Source organism: Podarcis vaucheri (genome assembly GCF_965113315.1).
Source record: "Podarcis vaucheri genome assembly, chromosome: 2".
Taxonomy (NCBI): domain Eukaryota; kingdom Metazoa; phylum Chordata; class Lepidosauria; order Squamata; family Lacertidae; genus Podarcis; species Podarcis vaucheri.
Window position 1 is genome coordinate 17,870,654 of NC_138760.1, and position 16,227 is coordinate 17,886,880.

Genomic DNA, 16,227 nt, shown 5'->3' on the forward strand with positions numbered 1-16,227 from the left:
CTAAATGACTTGTGTTTAATCTATTCAGTCCTTCATTTGTCTGCTCAAGATCCTGTTACATTAATTCTATAACAGCATCCTGTTTCATGCTCTTTTCTTTTATTTTCCTCTGTTAATGCAGTAATAACTGCTTACTGTTCTGTACACTCTTCTCCATAAACACTGCACTTCTTTTGGACATCTTCCCTCTCCAAAACCTGACATGAGGGAGTGACTTTGCAATGTTCAGTCCTGCATTTCTTCAACCGGGGGGGGGGGTTGTCATCTACAACCTTCAGCCAGTTGTCTATATAGGGAATCTAGTCAGGATGTCCCCCCTGGTCTATGCCATAGTCTCCGCTGAATCCTTTCTTGAAGTTGTTTAACATGCATTGAAGGGAAATTACTGGACCTTTCAAGCCTCCCCCTCCCATTTTCAGTATGGCCCTATACAGCGTCCCCACACCAAACACTCACACATTCATTTCGCAACTTTTCTCGCCCAGGTGCGGTCGCCCGACTGGGAAACGGAGTACTTGTTGCTACGACCCCAGGGGAATGCCCTGGGGTAACACACATACATGCACAAAATGCCTCTTTTGTTGGACGTTGTACGACACACTAACCACCATGTGTTTCCCCCTTTCTCTCTTTCCTAATACTAAAGCGTGGGTGGTTCTCAGGGGTCAACCCTTCTACTTAATGCCACTATCCACGCTGGAGATTTGATCAGAATCTCCCTTCTCCTTAATTAATTAAAAGGAGGATTTCCTATCCCCTCAGGGCTTGTTGCCATGTACTCACCCCAGCCGGCTGTTCTCTGCCCTGTCCTCCCAACCTCGGCTCTTCAAATCCGTTGTCCTCTGTCCCAGGATACAGCAAGAGGGTCAAGTTGCCTTCTGTCCCCCTCCGAAGAAAAGGTTCGGTGTGCACCTGGAAGCCAGGAGGTCTGTTGGCCCTCCGCCGTCACTGCCCAGAGGGCAAGGGAGCTGCCTCCTGGTCTCTGAGGACACTTAAAGTCCTTCTGATCCGAGTCACTTTTGGCACCAGAAATGAAAGGGACTTCAGAAATACAGACCAGGAATGAAAAAAATCAGGCAGCAAAGTTTCTTAAAGAAAAAGTTTTTTTTATTTGGATTTTTGTCAGACAAAAAGCAAATAGGGTGCATTCAGGAAAATGAAGAATGCCCACCCCTCCTTGGGGGTAGCTAACTCATATACTTTCTTGCAAAGCACAGTTCAGCCCCTTGGCATCCCTTTAGCCAATGATTGACAATTTCCTATGGTCATTGATGCATATTCATTAAAGCTCAACCAATTAATAAATTGGTGTGTCCTTTCGGTTCCAAGTTGCCTATTCCACTAGGTGGCGCTACTGGCTTATAATCTACTTAACCTCTGTACTAGTTCCAGGAAGTGCCCCTGAACCCCCTACTTCCAAGAAATGTGCCGAAGTGAGTCGTGTGGTTTACCACCTGGAGCCTGGCGGTCAGCAAACATCCTGCTACTTGCCTTTGTCAGGGGTCGTTTCTCAGAAATGGCTTAACCTCAACTGGCAAACTTCCTGCAGGGGCAAGCTAGCTGCACCCACAAGCTTGCATGCTTGCTGCCTCTGCAAAATATCCTAACCACACTTGCTCTTTGCAAACAGTTGCAAACAGGAGAGAGGCTTTGCTCTCAGAAAATGACTTCAGGCTTTTAGCTTCTAGTTTGCTCTCTAAAATGGTGTCAGAGGTTCTTAGCCTGGCTCTCCATTGGTCATCCTGACCTTCACCCCTTCAAAAACACCTTGAAGGAGCTCACTGCCCTTGCTTGTGAATTAACCTACATGCAGGGAGCGGCCTTCACGCCTCACAGTGGGGTGAGGAGCCTCTTCAGTAGGGCTGGTGAGAGTGGGCCTCGCCCTCCTAGGCCAGGTGCAAAGGGCCTTGTGGGGAGCGGCCTTCACACTCACAGCCAGGCAATTTTATTTCATACCACACCATAGGGCAGCCATTTTTTGCCATCCACCATGGCAGCCATCTTCTGTTTTGCTATGTTCTCATTGGTAGCCAATTGGTGGACTGGCCCATGTAGCCCTTTCCCAAAATTGGTCTGGCTCCGTCTAAGGCAGCTTCCTCCATTCTTATCATATGAAATACCCCACTTTGTATATTAATAGGAGCACAGGATGTTCTGCATATATATCCTAAAAGGAGGGGGGGCGAATCTCCTGAACGATATGTCCAAATGTGTTTTTCCGCTTGGGGGGCTGCTGCGTCGCTTGTTCCTGAACCTTTTCTTCCTTCCAAATGCCCTGAAGATCCATTGCACACCTTGACTTGCATGAAACCTCCTCTCTCTTATTTTCTCAGGGAACCAGACTGGGAGAAGGAGGAATGAAGGAAAACAGAAATCCGGCCTGAGAACGGAGGTCCCTGTCAAGAGAATGGCCAAGATCTCCTCAGGTGAGGATGAAAGGGGAGGCAGGGAAAAGCAAAGAGCCCCTGAAAACATCCCCCCACTCGGGAAGAACTTGTCGGCCAAACCCCTGCACGGAAGTGTATCTGCAGGAAGACGGTCAGCACTTTTCTATTGGATGGGTGTCACTGAGCAGAGTTTTCAATGGAGATGGTGTATCCGGATTAAGTGGGGGAAACAGAACGGGGAGAGCATTTGGGTGTGGAGGATGTCATGCAGATACAGAACTGGACTTGCGTCTTTGACGGGGTGAGCTCCCGTTGCTCGGTCCCTGCTCCTGCCAATCTAGCAGTTCCAAACCACGTCAAAGTGCAAGTAGATAAATAGGTACCACTCCGGCGGGAAGGTAAACGGCGTTTCTGTGCGCTGCTCTGGTTTCGCCAGAAGCGGCTTAGTCTTGCTAGCCACATGACCCGGAAAAATTGTCTGCGGACCAATGTCAGCTCCCTCGGCCAGTAAAGCCAATGAGTGGCGCAACCCCAGAGCCGTGACTGGACTTAACTGTCAGGGGTCCTTTACCTTTTTAAAAGCACTGCACACTGCCATGCGATGTGAAAGTGCTTCATCTTATCAATGGTCACAACACCTGGGATGAATGGATGGCTCCAATGCTCCATTTGCTGCCTTCCTTCAAACATTAACATTTGTGTATGTTCTAAGATGTTTCAAATAGTCAAAAAGATGACAGCTTTTAATTCCTCTGAATTTGATATCTACTTTAGATTTTTAAAGGCTGGCTCCCAAAGTTATTTCAGGTGAAATAGATGGATTTAGGCCCATTGCTTGGCCAAATGTTAATCACACATACACACACTTCAGTGGAAACTGCATGCAGCTGAGCACCTCACATTCAGAGCATCAACACAGAAAGGAAGGAAGGAAGGAAGCAACACAAATATTTTGACTGAAGTGTCTTAGGAAAGCGATTTTAAATCATGGGCACCTAGGTTCTGAAAATGGTGTTGCCCGTATTGGTGTGAGTGATGGGGTCCCATGGCACAAATTTCATGTAATCCCAGTGCAAAGGAAAAGAGCTAAGATCTTCTCCCTTACTATAATGTCCAAACAAGATGGGATGGGGAAGAAGAATGATAGGTTTGTAAGGAGTCTTCAATAATTTTGCCAAGGAGATTCTTATTGTTCAGGGCCTCATGCTATTAGCCTTTCTTGTACATGGAGATCCTTTATGAAATGCATTCAGGACCATCAAACAAATCTGTACTGAGATACACACATCACCATTTTTACTGCTGGAACTGCTCTGAATCTGACTTCAGGAAGAACGTGTTTTTAACTGCACAGTGTCCTGGAAAAGACACTCTGCATTGGGAAAGAAGGGAACTCAGTTCCCTCCCATTTTCCACTTTCCTGATGTTCCAAATGACCAGTACCTTGGAGTTATGATTTGTGTTGTTGTCAGGATTCTAACTGTAACTGTAACTGACCTAAGAATTCTGCGGAGCAGTTGCTGCTGTGGCTGGCCGGCTGCTCAGGCGAACGTCAGCTCAGTGGCCAACAGATCAGTCTTCTTGAGGCTCAGGAGCACCTAGCAAATACCTGCTCTGTTCCTGGCACTCTAGACTGTAGCTGAGGAAGGCATTTCACGTAAGTTTATGGATTAAGCATTCCTCACTATGCCATCAGGTGTGTTTATGCTCGGTGGAAAAGGATAGCTGCAGTAGCAAATAGCAGGACAGCGAAACATGAGCAGCTCCCATCCACAACAGGTTGCTGATTTTCACAGCAACAGTGCAAGAGTACAGTGGTACCCCGCAAGACGAACGCCTCGCGAGACGAAAAACTCGCAAAACGAAAGGTTTTTTCGTTTTCGAGTTGCCTCGCAAGACGAATTTCCCTATGGGCTTGCTTCGCAAAACGAAGCTTGCCCCGGGGACAGCGGGTCTTCTCTTTTGAAGCAAGGGGCGGCGGGGAGATCGCTTCTCCCCACCGCCCCTTGCTTCAAAAGAGGTCCGGGGGCAACGGGAAGCGCTTCCCGCTGCCCCCGGACCTCTTTTGAAGCAAGCGGCTGCGGGGAGATTGCTTCTCCTGGTGCTCCGAAGCGAGGCGGGGGGGCGGGAACACCTACCCCAGCCACCCCGCTTCGGAACGCTGCTCCGAAGCGGGGTGGGGGAGGCGGGAACACCTGCCCCAGCTGCCGGGCTTCGTTGCGCTGCTGCGAAGCCGGGCGGGGGGCGGGAACACCTGCCCCAGCCACCCCGCTTCGGAACGCTGCTCCGAAGCGGGGTGGGGGGGACGGGAACACCTGCCCCAGCCGCCGGGCTTCGTAGCGCTGCTGCGAAGCCGGGCGGGGGGCGGGAACACCTGCCCCAGCCACCCCGCTTCGTAGCGCTGCTGCGAAGCAGGGTGGGGGGGCGGGAACACCTGCCCCAGCCGCCGGGCTTCGTAGCGCTGCTGCGAAGCCGGGCGGGGGGCGGGAACACCTGCCCCAGCCGCCGGGCTTCGTAGCGCTGCTCCGAAGCGGGGTGGGGGGGCGGAAACACCTGCCCCAGCCACCCCGCTTCGGAACGCTGCTCCGAAGCGGGGTGGGGGGGCGGGAACACCTGCCCCAGCCGCCGGGCTTCGTAGCGCTGCTCCGAAGCGGGGTGGGGGGGACGGGAACACCTGCCCCAGCCGCTGGGCTTCGTAGCGCTGCTGTGAAGCCGGGCGGGGGGCGGGAACACCTGCCCCAGCCACCCCGCTTCGGAACGCTGCTCCGAAGCGGGGTGGGGGGGCGGGAACACCTGCCCCAGCCGCCGGGCTTCGTAGCGCTGCTGCGAAGCCGGGCGGGGGGCGGGAACACCTGCCCCAGCCGCCGGGCTTCGTAGCGCTGCTGCGAAGCCGGGCGGGGGGGCGGGAACACCTGCCCCAGCCGCCGGGCTTCGTAGCGCTACTGCGAAGCCGGGCGGGGGGGGCGGGAACACCTGCCCCAGCCACCCCGCTTCGGAACGCTGCTCCGAAGCAGGGTGGGGGGGCGGAAACACCTGCCCCAGCCGCCGGGCTTCGTAGCGCTGCTGCGAAGCCGGGCGGGGGGGGGGGCGGGAACACCTTCTGAAGGCGGGCGGGGGGCGAAAGTCTTTGTCCCCCCTGCCTGCCTTCCCAGGGGCTTTTAAATCGCCCCGGACAGTGGAGAAGTCCTCCGCTGTCCCAGGGCGATTTTAAAATGCCGCCCGCCATCATTTTAAGGTCGCCCGGACAGCGGAGAAGTCCTCCGCTGTCCCAGGGTTTTTTAAAATGCTGGGGGTGGGAAGAAAAGCCCTTGTCCCCCCCCCCAGCCTTCAGAAGAGGTCCGGGGACAGACTGTCCCCGGACCTGGTCTGAAGGCGGTTTCCCTAGGAACGCATTAATTGATTTTCAATGCATTCCTATGGGAAACCGTGCATCGCAAGACGAAAAAACCGCAAGACGAAGAGACTTGCGGAACGAATTAATTTCGTCTTGCGAGGCACCACTGTATATTAAATCAGTAGCAGTTTGCTGGAAGAAAGTATGTGTGGATCAGATGTCTATACCTAACCGGGGGGTGGGGGGGGGAGATCAGGGGAACTCTTTCTTTTGCTGCTTCTTTCTGTGCATGGAAGGATGTCCTTCAATGACTAGACATGCTTGTTATTCCCTCTCTCACTGCATGTTGTCTTCTCTTTTGTTTCCAGGATGTCTTCCAAGGTCTCCCCTGCTCCCCTCATCTCCAACCCCCCCCTGTGGGTGAAAGAAGGCTCCCTGGTAGTCAGGTGGCTGAGATTGGTGTCCTGCCTCCTCTTATGTGCATTCCTGATGGATATTATGGCCTGGATGATGTGCATTGCCTCAATAGCCATTGTCAACTGGCGAGTGTGGCGTGTCGAAAACATAAAGGGAATTGCCTCTGAAAACATCTGGATCGGGATCTGGCAGGTCTGTTTTTTGAAAGACCCTTCTAACGACGGAAACTATTATTACCATTGTGAAGAGCTCCATGAACAACATCCAAACCTCCCGAGGGAAATTTTTGTTGCTCAGGACTTAATGGCCTTAGCTGCCATTATGAATTCAGCGGCCCTTGGATTACAGGCATTTGCCCTCTGCAATGTGTTCGAGACCAGAAACCATAAGGATTTTCTCTTAACCTTTTTTGGGCTTGGAGCTCTGCTGAACTTACCAGCAGGGATACTCGTCCTGATTTCCGTGATATGGAACATGTCTGCTGTCTTACAAAATGGGGAAATTGACTTCCCTGAAACTTTTGAGTTGCCTCAAATTCCCAGTGAGCAGCATATTGGACCTTCTATTTATCTAGGCTGTATTGCTGGGGGTTTCCAGCTGCTGAGTGCAGCATTGGTTGGGATGGAGAGATGTTGCATCAGGACCACCGCAACAGATACATCTCAAATAGAAACTGTAGTGGTGATTACCCCAGGAAGTGCGGGGAAAAGCGAGAGTCTTACTACTTGTTCAAAGTGTGGTTCTCTGCTGGACCTGGTAATTCAAGAGAAATCCTCCACAGTGGAGATGGAGGAAACCCATGCGGAAGATCTTGTCAAATCCTGTGCAGTTAAGATGGAGGAAGGCTGTGCAAGTGATCTTGTCATTCCAGAGGAATCCTGCGTAGTGGAGATGGAGGAAAGCTGGGCAAGTGACCTTGTCTTTCCAGAGGAATCCTGCGTAGTGGAGATGGAGGAAAGCTGGGCAAGTGATCTTGTCATTCCAGAGGAATCCTGCGTAGTGGAGATGGAGGAAAGCTGGGCAAGTGATCTTGTCATTCCAGAGGAATCCTGCGTAGTGGAGATGGAGGAAAGCTGGGCAAGTGACCTTGTCTTTCCAGAGGAATCCTGCGTAGTGGAGATGGAGGAAAGCTGGGCAAGTGATCTTGTCATTCCAGAGGAATCCTGTGTAGTGGAGATGGAGGAAAGCTGGGCAAGTGATCTTGTCATTCCAGAGGAATCCTGCGCAGTGGAGATGGAGGAAAGCCATACACCCAAAGCTTACCTGAAGGACATCATAGGCCACCTGATGTCCCCAATCATACGATTATACAAGTGATTCCCTACAACAGGGAGTCGTAAGCTGTCAGATGCAGATCCACGCAGATCACTCCATACACGCATAGATCTGCGTGGATCAGGACTTCAGGCATTTTGGGACTTCAGGTGGGCTTTGATGTCCTTCCAGTGAGGAGGCCTCTTTTATGATTTTTTTTTTTAGTATTTATTTATTTATTTATTAAAGATTTTGTTGATTTACAAAAGTGTGCAATGTCTCTCTCTCATGTTTCCCCCCCCCCCCATGTAACATTTTTACAAATCATTTTCATTTGTTGAGACATTAGGAAGGAAAGGGGAAAGAGGTGGAGGGGGGGGAGATGGGTGGGGGTGGGGTCGGGTGGCCTAGGGTGTGGTTATTCATTTGTAGTTGGCTGTGGTGGTCTTTGTTTTCATGTGTGGGGGGGTGGTGGGTGTTTTGGATCAGCAACAAATCTACTTATTTCAAGACCTCCCTTAAAGCAGTAGTGGACCACCATGAAGAAGGCGCCACCACTGAGAAGGCCTCTGCCTGGTTCCCTGTAACTTGGCTGCTCCCAGGGATGGGGGGAGGTCATATTTTTTCCCTTGATTTCCCCCTCTGAAAACTAGGTGCGCCCTATGGTCAGGTGCGCCCTATAGAGCGAAAAATACCGTAATAATAATTTAGTTAGACTCCGCCCATCCGGCTGGGTGTCCCCCTCTTTTAATTCTAATAGCGCATTAAAGTTCTGATATAAAAAAGGTTTGTCCTGGAATATCAGTTCTGGGAGGGGGGAAGAGCTAAATGCCTTCATGCCCTGCCTGGAAGCTTCCTTGAATCATCCGTCCGGTTTTTGTGGACATCAGTGCATTGGACTAGAATGGGCTATCGGTCTGTTTGCATGACTCTAAGTAATTGTGAGGTTGGGTAACTTGCGATCTGAACAGCAGTGCCATATCCTAGAAAGTCAAACATCTTTTCTGTTTCTGTGGAATTAAGCTTTCCTTAGAATAAGATACATTCTCCCCAAATCGCAGTCTCCCTCTGACCTCATCTGCCACAGTCCACAAAAGTCTGGGTGTCTTTTTCTGTCGACCTTCTGCTTTCCAAATAACTGGCCTCCTCCCAAACCGTAGTGCTTATATACTGGGATGGATCTCGTACACGGAAAACCACAAGAAGAATTCATTTCCGCAGCATCTGTTAACAGCCCACCCCCCCAATCTCTGAGAATTCCAAAGAGCTCAATATGGTTTCCAGAACCCTGAGAAAGCTGCAGTTCCCAGCACCTTTAACAAACTACAGTTCCCAGGATTCTTGGTGGGGGCGCCTTAAAAGTTCACAGTCCTAAAAAGAAAGCTGGTTTAAGCAGGAATATAGGTCCCCAATTAAGGGATCCTTCAAGCAGGAAGGTAGAGAGGCAGTGCGACCTAGTGGTTAGACTGCCAAACTAGGACCTGGAAGGCACTGGGGCTCAAATCTCTCACTCGGCTATGAAGCCACATCTAAAAGAGCATAGAAATAAAGAAGACCGCGAAATGACCCCCGCTTTGCAGCCTCCTTTGAACAGATGTAAGGAGGCTCGGTGTGCCATCCTGCCCAGGGCCGGGCGATGTCTGGTTTTCAACGTCAGCCGATGAGCAGGGCTTAAATTCTGCTCAGTTGGGCAGGATTCCAAGCAAACCCATTCCTGATTCAGACGCGGGTTTGTCTGGATCTATCTCCTAAACAGCCCCCCTTCTTTGTTTTAGCAGGGGAATCCAGTCTCATTCAGGCAGGGGGCTGCCTTGAATTTCCTGCTGAAACCCCCAAGTTGTCCAACTCTCTTTTAGCAGAAATCCCATCTTGACTGAGGAAAGGGGTTTGCATTAGAAGTGGGATGGACGGGGAGGGGGGATAGTTTCTAGCAGCAGTACCTCCCCAGGTGTTTTGAGGACCTATTAGTAATTGATTGATTGATTTTCTATACATACCTTTTGCAAACAGATCTTTTTTAAAAAAGAAACACAGTAAGCCACACATTTCCTGCAAATTATCCCCCATGACCATTGCAAAGCTCACAATAATAACAGTAATAGCAGCATATTGGACCTTAACTCTGCATAGGAAGGAAACAGGGGTGGGCTGTCTAAAATAATTGTGCCCAGAAAAGGGTGGTGGTGGACAGGAGAGGTTTAGGAGAGAGAGAGTGACCCCTCCCTTCCCCCAGCTTAATCTGCAGCTAAATTTGATGTGAAATGTGCTTTTCTTAAAAAACTAAAAACTCAGCCACAGGGACAGTCTAAGGAACAATATTTGGGGGGGGAGTGGGGAGATAGCTCCATTAGAGGTTCCACACTGGTAAGGAAAATTCCGGGTTGAGAGACTACTCAACAGCCCAGCTTGTCGGGGTACAGGTCCCCCCCCCCACAGGTCCATGTCGTCAGTAAAATAAGGAAATCCCAGCAAGCAAGCAATTTGGAGCAAAAGAGCAGTCAATAGCCTCAGAACCTTTATTGTTGCGCAACAGGTTCAACAGCAGCCAGTGAACCCAGAGCACGGGGCCACATTGACTTTGAAAACTTTCCCACCATATGTCAGAATACAGTTTGCACAGCATCATCAATACATCATTGCTACATCACTAACATGTCACAAAAGGGGAGGGTTACACAAGATTAGCATAGGCAGCTATGTCGGGGCAACACCCAAGTATAGTATAAGCTTAGCTTCATAGGCAAACATTTCTTAAGTACCCACCACCCAAAGTATAACAGAACTTCCTTGGCATGTCTGGAGCCGGAGGCAAGTCTGGGGATGAGATTTGTCTTCCCTTGGAGAACCAGGAGCCCAGCAATTGTCACCTCTGGGCATTTCCTGGGGCAGGAGGTGTATACACATGTCTTCAATCCTGGGGAGGTGGAAGGGGAAAGAGTCTTTTTTCCAAGGGCAAAATGGTGCTGGAATGGAAGAACTTGGCAAAGGGGTTGATTTTATAGGATTCATAAAGCTTGGTATCTTCCCTGAGCTGTCAAGTCGAAAGGATAGGTTCAGGCCTAATATTTGTAACATTTAACAACTTTAAAGATGTGCCCCCCCCGGTAGTTTCCGTAGGAACTGCAAATATTTTCTCCGCATTTAAATACAGTTCAGACGTAGACATATTTCACACCCCCTTTGGTCCCATATGTTATATAGATATGCACTTAAAAACAACCTGGGACATAAAAACACTCAAGTCCCTTCAAAGCAAACCTACACTTTCAATTTTTAAGAAATATGTAATCCAAGGGTTCTGTAATTTCAATTCCGTGCACAAGAGTGTAGTCCTCATGATAAACCTTCTTTTGGGTTGCAGAATTGCACTTAAAGCAAACGCGTGCATATGCACATCCCGGGAGCTACAGGTCCCAGCACCCTTAAACTACAGTTCCCAGCTCCCTTGGCACACTGCGCTTTCCAGAGCCCCGAAGAAACTACAGTTCCCGACGCCCTGAACAAACTGTAGAGATCTGCATGGATCTGGATCTGATAGTTTGCTCTTTACGGTGGAAGGGAATCACATGGAGGCCTCTTTTACGTGTTCTCTACCATTTGTGTCCTTGTTCCCTTTAGCTTGTTCCTCTTCTGGATTTCTTTCCTATGTGTACTCATAGATTTACATTTTTTCTCAGCTCTTTCATTTCTCTGGAGGAGTGTTTATCGGTTGTTGTTTAGTCGTTTAGTCGTGTCCGACTTCGTGATCCCATAGACCAGAACATGCCAGGCACTCCTGTCTTCCACGGCCTCCCGCAGTTTGGTCAAACTCATGCTGGTAGCTTCGAGAACACTATCCAACCATCTCGTCCTCTGTCGTCCGCTTCTCCTTGTGCTCTCCATCTTTCCCAGCATCAGGGTCTTTTCCAGGGAGTCTTCTCTTATGAGGTGGCCAAAGTATTGGAGCCTCAGCTTCAGGATCTGTCCTTCCAGTGAGCACTCAGGGCTGATTTCCTGATTTCTTCTTGCAGTCCATGGGACTCTCAAGAGTCTCCTCCAGCACCATAATTCAAAAGCATCAATTCTTCGGCGATCAGTTTATCGGTAGTACCTTGAATAAATAGACAAATTAGGGATTTTTTCCTTTTAATGTTATAGGATATCATCTTTTAATGCTGTAGGATACCATCAATAGACATTCCTATTTTTTTATCATTTTCTGCATACAATTGTTTTATAATTCCTAATAGATTATGTTCTATGTTTTGAAATTAACTCCAGTACGTTGGTCCATTGATCTTCATTGTATTCTTTAGTAGTATTTAATGTGATTATAGGTAGAGGAATTTAAGGATTTTGTTGTGAGAGAAATTACAGAGTTATGAGAAATTGAAGCTTAAAGTACGAGATTGGCTCCATTATTACCAAATAATGGAGGTTTACAAACAGGACAGGAAAACTGGCTTTCAGGTGGAGAAAACAAAATTAGAAACAGAACTGTTAGAACCCAATACTAAGAATTTGTCAAGAATGTACAACTTGTTGCTGAAATGGAACACGCAAGATGAAACAGTTAAATCAGCCATGATTAAGTGGGCACAAGACATTGGTCACAACATCATGTTTGCTGACTGGGAACAGTTGTGGACCACCGGTATAAAATTTACGGCATGTAATGCCTTAAGAGAGAATATTATGAAAATGATTTACAGGTGGTACATGACTCCAGTCAAGCTTGCAAAGATCTACCATTTGCCCGATAATAAATGTTGGAAATGTAAAGAAACTGAAGGTACTTTCTTTCACCTTTGGTGGACGTGCCCGAAGATTAAGGTCTTCTGGGAAATGATATATAATGAAATGAAAAAGGTACCGTATTTTTCGCTCTATAACACGCACCAGACCATAACACGCACGTAGTTTTTAGAGGAGGAAAACAAGGGAAAAAATATTCTAAACGAAATAGTGGATATATGATTTTTGTGGTTCATGCTGTGGCCACAGATATGTGATCTGACAGTGAGTTTGGAGTAGCCCAATGCAAAAATCCTGAGGATCCATGTGGATCCGTGCTTTGTAACCACGGAGGAGGGAAGGAAGGGGAACCATGGATCCTCTGCTCACGACTGCAGCAGATACCCCCCCCCCCTTGCCACACGTAGGCATTCGCTCCATAACACGCACAGACATTTCCCCTTACTTTTTAGGAGGAAAAAAGTGAGTGTTATGGTGCAAAAAATACGGTACTTAAATGTACTTTTCCTAAGAAACCAGAGGCCTTTCTCTTGGGCATTGTCGGCCAATTGGTGTCAAAGAGGGACAGAACATTCTTTATGTATGCTACAACAGCAGCAAGAATACTCATAGCAAAGTATTGGAAGACACAAGATCTACCCACCTTGGAAGAGTGGCAGATGAAGGTGATTGACTACATGGGACTGGCTGAAATGACTGACAGAATCCGAGATTAGGGGAAAGAGACGGCGGAAGAAGATGGGAAGAAATTTAAAATTTATCTTAAGAAATATTGCAAAATTAATGAATGTTAAAATGTTGTGGTTATATAAAGTAAGGGATTACAGCTGTTAAAGATTAAGTAAAAGAAAAGGAAAGGAAAAAATCGGATAAAATTAAGGGGAAGGATTTGCTGAAATAATTTTGGGAATTGGAATGCAGAAAGGGGAGGTACGGGGAAGTTGATGAAGTAAGTTTAAGAAAAAAAGGAGTTGAAATTATATGTGTTTGTTATTGTATGTATATCTTTGTATTCTGTGTATTGTATGTGTTTTTAAATTTGTGAAAACTTAATAAATATTTATATATATAAAAAAAGAAGGCTTTGTGAGAACACTGGGTTCTCTGCAAAACTTTAGGTGTACAGGGAAGATTATGCAAGTGGGGCATGTGTGTCCATAAAGGTGTGGTTTGTTAATAACACAGGGACAGTAGTGGGAGCCCCACATGCATGTTGCTCTGGGGTAACTTTCCACACTCCTGTGCTAAATTAGGCCATGGAGGCTGGTATTTTAAGACAGATTTAAGGCCCCACCAACTTCAGCCAGACCCAACCTGATTAAAGCGTACCGACACCTGTCTCAGGTGATTCCAACTGTAAAGTGCAGTGCTCATCTGTATTAAAAGTAAAGCAAGAGTAAGTAAACATCTATTGCCTGTTCAGTTGAATGGAGGCTTTTTGTGGAGAAGGGCGTCCGTCAGTAGATTGCTATATGGAGCCTCCAGGTTGAGATGCAGACTACCTCTGAATATGCTCAATAAGTTGGGGAGACTACCACAGAAAAGAGCTTAATCAATCTTCCCCTCTCTCCAAGCAGCCTTTGCATTTCAACCAGAGCCTCCAGATGTGCTGCTGAGGCACCCTCAAAGGACACCTGCAGGCCAGGTCTTCTGCCTTCCAAAAACATGAAGTGAAAACAAATCATTTCCCCTATTTTCTCTCTCACACACACTCAGATGCAAGCTGGCTAGGGAGGGAATCAGGGGTGAGACCTGAGAGAGCAAGCAGGCACATTAAGAACACATGGTTCTGATGGACTTTGGTAGGGTGGGTGATCAGAGCCTACCCCACCTTAATTTTTGTGTCTGAAGACTTGCTTGATATTTGAGGGAGAGAAAATGTCAAATGGACCCTTAAAAGGGAAAAGCAAAGATCTGTCTGGTATAGAGAGTAAAGAATCTGATTGTAATTCATAGACACATATTACTCAGGCATGAGCCATGGGTGGTGCAACTTCTTTTCTGCTTGTTTATTTATTATGTCACCATCCTGAACATTTCCCAGACCCCCTCTGGTTTTCACGGTGCTGATGTTAGCTTGCAGTGATGAGAGAGGATCGTTCTGTACTGAGCGAAGAAGCGCACAGGAAGAGAATTGGCCATAGATCCACGAGCTCCTCGCCGCAACTGGTGTTTGCAATCTATCCTCTCTACCCTGTGCTGCTGGCTCTTTGTCCAGACACCAAAACAAAACCTTAAAAACCTTGCTGTGTCTCTTGTGCCTCTTGGGAAGTCTGTGGCTTCTGCCTCCCCTCTTGTGGTGAGTGCTTGTGGGGAGCCATTGTTGTCCTTCACTGATGGGGACACCGCGATCAATCATGCCGTGGAGCAATCCCAAACAACAAACTCGACACCACAGTCTCACTGTGGTCTTGCTTAGAAGCTGCAGTATATACTCTGGGGTGTACACCAGAGACAATACCATGGCGGTTTAGACCTTGAGTCTACATTTCCTTCCAGTAGCTGCCATAGAAGGAATACAAGGGATTTTCATCAGCTTGCACAGCTCAATCTCAATCCATGCCAGTCAGTGTAGCAGTGATGTGGATCACCACACCTTCTGGTCCTCACCCCTGGCTTCGCATGACCATGACCATGGAAGTACTATGGTCACGAGGCTCAAAGAAGTATTTTTGCTTGCATTTTTCAGCAGCACCTAAGCCCCCAAGCTAACATCTGAATCAGCCCTCTCTTGTCATGGAGAAGAATTTTTCTTTTCCTTATTGGGTCAATGCAGCATGATCACAAAATTAAGGTTCAAGTCAAGAGGTTGAATCCAACAAAGCAATGGGCAAGGAGAAATATTTCCATTCCTGCAACAGAACTTGCCCCCCCTCCTCCTGCATGCAGCCTCCCTCCCCCCTCCCCCCCCAAAAGTGCTCCAGAGCAGATTGTGTGTGTGAGTGTGTGTGTGAGAGAGAGTATAGGGAATGCAGGGTAGTTCTGTTTTGTGAGCTGTTGTGCTTCTGCAACAACTTTGTTGGACATTCAACCAAATGGTTGGCATCAGAGCTGGCTCAAAACATTTTGCTGCCTGAAGTGGAACAGCAAATCTCTTCCTCCCCGTCCACCACTATCCCAAGTCAAGGTGTGCCTCATCTTTTCCTCTTTGTGGTGGGGAAGTTTGGGCCCGCTGGGGGCATCTTGCCAACAACTCCCCATCTCTAACCTGCAAACACAAAAAACCTGGAGCTGGCACAGTCCAAACTAGTCATACCATGTTTGGGACAGCTGCATTTTGAGACAACTGCCACCTGAATTTGTCTTTTCATATATATTTGTATATATTCCCCATTTCCCTTTCCCAACTAAAAACATGAGATCTGGCAATTTGCCTTCTCTGTTTGTAGTGCCAGTGTTTTCCCTGGCAGCTGTCTCTGTCATTTTCTATCTTTAGTTTTGGATTTCAAGCAGCGGTTGGGTTGTTTACCCATCAATAGCCCTAGATTCCTGGAGGGAGGAGGTTGAAATTAGGAAGCATAAATTATCCAGACAAGACAAGGCAGGCACATCGTAACCTGCACACTTGCCAGTGTTGAGAAGAGGACCCTACTACTGGCAGGCACTAAGTAAATAACAGGCTTTGACTTGGATCTTCATTCCCACCGCTGATCTCAGTAGCTCTCATAATTAACAGACGAACTCACTGACCTCAGTGGCTCCTTGTCAGGCTGAAACATGAGTCATTCCCAGCTTATGTGCTGTGAAATCCTGTGCACACTTCCCTGGGAGTAGGTCCACAGTGCAACTCAACTTCTGGGGAGATGCATATAGAATCGTACCGAAAATCATTTAAGCAGCAGCTATCAGAAGTTTGGAAAACGTTGGTTTATGGCGATAGCGTCTGGAAATAGCACGGAGATGAAAATACAGATTGCGGAGACCTTGAAGTCCAATCTTCAGTTCCTGGGGCAGTAACACAAGATGGCTCCCCCATTTGCTTGAATGTATAGGGGGATGTACACAGAAAGATAGAGTTGCCTCTTACATTCATCGGGGAGGCCCACTTGTAACAAATCAGTGCCACCCTGAATTCACTTGGAAGGATGGAGTACAAATTTA

At 48.0% G+C, this 16,227-nt stretch overlaps 1 long non-coding RNA gene across 1 annotated transcript; it reads left to right on the forward strand.

Annotated features, from left to right (window-relative positions):
* The first annotated feature begins 1,847 nt into the window (after positions 1 to 1,847).
* On the forward strand, positions 1,848 to 6,826 carry LOC309527167. The gene is made up of 2 exons (XR_014217123.1): positions 1,848 to 2,426; positions 6,090 to 6,826. It is a non-coding gene; the product is annotated as an uncharacterized lncRNA (long non-coding RNA).
* Positions 6,827 to 16,227: the final 9,401 nt, after the last annotated feature.